The following is a 4048-nucleotide window of genomic DNA, read 5'->3' as shown; positions in this document are numbered from 1 at the left end:
CCTCATGTTGCCCTCATGTTGCCCTCATGTTGCCCTCATGTTGTCTTCATGTTGTCTTCATGTTGTCCTCATGTTGTCCTCATGTTGCCTTCATGTTGTCTTCATGTTGCCCTCATGTTGTCTTCATGTTGTCTTCATGTTGTCCTCATGTTGTCCTCATGTTGTCCTCATGCTGCCCTCATGTTGTCCTCATGTTGTCTTCATGTTGTCTTCATGTTGCCCTCATGTTGTCCTCATGTTGCCTTCATGTTGCCCTCATGTTGTCTTCATGTTGTCCTCATGTTGTCTTCATGTTGCCTTCATGTTGCCCTCATGTTGTCTTCATGTTGCCCTCATGTTGTCCTCATGTTGCCTTCATGTTGCCCTCATGTTGTCCTCATGTTGTCCTCATGTTGTCTTCATGTTGTCCTCATGTTGTCCTCATGTTGCCTTCATGTTGCCCCCATGTTGTCCTCATGTTGTCTTCATGTTGTCTTCATGATGTCCTCATGTAGTTAATTTCAGTTTTTCTAACTCAAACATTAGGTATAATTTCCTATAAATGAGGTTTATTGACCATAAATTCAGAAAATAATAATAATTACGTAGCGTTGAAAACGTCAAAAAAGTGACAAACATTGGAAAAAGCATCAAAAGTGTTGAAAAAAGGGACAAAACATAATAAAAAGTTAAAAAACTTGATGAAAAGCATCAACAGAAGTGTTGATTTTCTATTTTGACCAGAAGACGACACGAGGGTGAAGTTGGGCCGTTTAATAGATTTTGGATCATTCATGTATTCATGTTTAACATCAAACTAACGCTTTTAATACCTTTTTGCCGTCTTGGTGTACAAAATTAGTGAAACTTAAGATTAAAAGACATAAATGAAATTGATCTCATGTAGCACACGTATTTACATTATTAATTTGTTATTCGTTTATTTAACTTGCATTTTTTATTAGAAAATATTGAATTTTTTAATAGAAAATATTGAATTTTTAATAGAAAAAAAAGCATTTTTAAGTAGATTTTCCTGGAATATTCAATGTTTACCAAAAAAGAAGCACAGAGCCATTTAAAATGGTAAACCAGTTTTATTGACTGCTGAACATTCACTCATTCAAATGGAAGACCCCCCCCCCCTTCCACCTTTAAACCTTAAAGGGCCCCCCCCCCCATAGAGCTTAATGACTGGGTCACCCAGTGCAAAGAAAAGAAGAGAAATGACAACCAGTCAGCACGATCTCTAAGAAGAAGAAGAAGAAGAAGAAGAAGTGCCTCAAGGGGATAAATCAGATTAGACCACAGAAAACCTTCCAGTGTGGATCTAATTAAATGTCAAAATTAGGAAAGTGGACGTATAATTAAGGCCGTCTGCAGCATTGAGAATACTTTCAATGGGGATACTTTGGCATTAAAGAGGCCTCTAACTCATTCAAGTTTAAACTAAAGAGAAAGAAAAGTTTCCTAAAGACTGAATCCTTCCATCATTGCAGCTGAATCACCTGCTGAGATGACGAGTCATTAAAAACACAGGCAGCATATTCCCCGCTGATGGAGGCTCGATATCACAGGGCTGAAAACATCACGTCCCATTTTTAATAACACAATCATTTCCCTCGCAGTACGACCTAATTTGATCTCGAATTATGAAAAACATAACACAGCGTGAGTTTTATCTTTGTGTCTTCAACGTTGTGAAGCGAGAATTCACTCTAATTAGAATCTAATTAACAGAATAATTACTATTTGAACTACTAAACAGAGAATATCACCCAGTAAACCACATGAGTTTTTAAATCTACAGCCAATGAAATGCCATAAACTCTTAGGATTTCTGGATTTTCTCTCAACATCTGTGAGCTCGACAAAAATGTGGACATGCAAAGTAGAAAAAAAAAGCAAAGCAGAAACTGCATCTCAGTGTTTATGACCGTGTTTGAGGATTAAGACATTTGGAGGGTTATGAACTCTTTTCTCTCTCTTAAGAGGAGCAACTTTAATCAATGAGGTCATCAGAGAATCCAGATGTGAGAGACACACAGATGACATCTCATGCACGCTGAAGGAATGCTAGCTGAGACGATAAGAGTGTGTGGCGTCTAAAAGTAATCCTTTACAAGAGCCGACAGTCAGAGATGCCAGAGCACAGTCAGGACTCTTTAATTATGGGACTCAGATTCAAAGATTATTATTATTATATTAGATGATATTATATTATTAGAACTTTAAAAAGGGAAATGTACCGTTTCACAGCTTTATGAATCAAACTACTGTAAAACAACCAGGCTGCTTTTTCTCTTCATTCATTCATTCATTTAGACATGAGACGTGGAACTGAACATAGATTATTATGATTGTTATTATGTCATTTTAAAGTCTCTCTGCAGAAGCACAAGGGCTGCAACTAATCATTTAAATTATAACGGGAAAAAAATCTGGTTTAGGATTAATCTCTAAAATATATATTGCTCCTTTTTCCTTCGTCATAGACCTGAATGAATAAGCATATGCTGTATATTTACTCATTCTTTCTTACTTGGCCCACAATAACTGATCCATATCGTTGTATATGAATATTAAGTTTGGATCGATGAGCTGATGTAATTTTTCTGGATTGTTGTGTTTTTTTTTTTTGTTGTAAATGTAGAAGAAAGTATTAAAGAGAACACAACAAAATACTTCAGAAAATATCAGTTCCAAAAGATTTTGCAAGGTCCAAGTTTAAGATGTGTGTCCCTCAAAAGAGTCCAAAACCTGAATTTAATTTATAATAACATCAGAAAACCAGGACATTGATATTTTATCTTAAACCCTTGTGTTGTCTTTACCGTCAACCAGGACCTTGTTGTCCTTCCGGGTCAAAATGTGGGCTTTTTTTTAAACACTTGACACTTTTTAAAATGTTTTTGTTAAACTTGTGTTCCCATTTAATTTTTATGACACTATAAAAAAATAAATGTTCAAAAAAAGAGCCAAAATTATGAATTATTTTGCTTGATAGTTAAGACCAGACGACGTTTAGACAGGATTCTGTTTTAAAACCATTTTAAAAAAAAATCTAATGAAAGCAATCATTAAATTGACCAAAGATCATCCATGTTTCCATGTTATTTTTGGGCGTTTTGGTTGAAAAAAAACTTGGAAAACGGGTCACATTTGACCCCAAGACAACACACGGGTTAATTATTGTCTGTTGATCGACCAATCGATTTACTGACAAGTCTTTGAGGACTTTATGTCACAAAAAGGAACAAGTCACTCTGGAAAGTCTCTAAAAATCTCTGTCTGTTGCTCTCAGACTGGTTCAGCAGCCTAGCCCTCGTAGTAGAACCCGTTCTGGGTCACGTTAAATCAAGGCGGGGCTCTAGACCCGATGAGGGACACTTCCTGCAAGTGTCCAGAAAACACAATAAAAAGAGACTGCTTCAAGTATCTGAGTTGAGTTCAATAGCCCTACATGTTTTTATGTTATACTGGTTTTATCCCAGAATCTCTGCATTGTGTGTGTGTGTGTGTGTGTGTGTGTGTAAGTGGTAAAAAAAAGAAGCTTTAAAGTGCCAATTACAAACTTGAATGTTAATTAAAGGCTGTTTTGTTGAGTTTCAGCTTGAGGCCAATGAAGCGTGGGTTCTCTGTCATCGTCTCCAAACAGCTGGAGTGTAGAAATGTTTGGAGTAATTCTAGGAAGCACTAATAAGAATCTGTATATTTTGTTGTTGCTGGACCTAAACAAACGTCTGATTTAATATTTAACGTCTGAACATCACTTTGAACAAAGGTGTCCTGTAAGCTGAGAGACCATAAATAAATAATTAAGCCTGATGGTGACAGTTTGGTGGACATCACACTGAACTGGACCTAGCATCGCTTATAAAGAATATTAAAAGTACACACCTGACACACAGGTGGCCAGGTAACGGACATTCAAAAGCATCCAAACTTTTAGAAACCCAGAGTTAAAGCTACAGCGTGCGGAAAGCTAAATAATAATAATAATAATAATGCCAGATTGTGATTGTGATTTCTCTCTCTCTCTCTCTCTCTCTCTCTCTCTCTCTCTCTC

This window comes from Etheostoma cragini, chromosome 18 (genome assembly GCF_013103735.1).
Source record: "Etheostoma cragini isolate CJK2018 chromosome 18, CSU_Ecrag_1.0, whole genome shotgun sequence".
NCBI classification, from domain to species: domain Eukaryota; kingdom Metazoa; phylum Chordata; class Actinopteri; order Perciformes; family Percidae; genus Etheostoma; species Etheostoma cragini.
Note: the sequence above shows the minus strand (reverse complement) of the source record.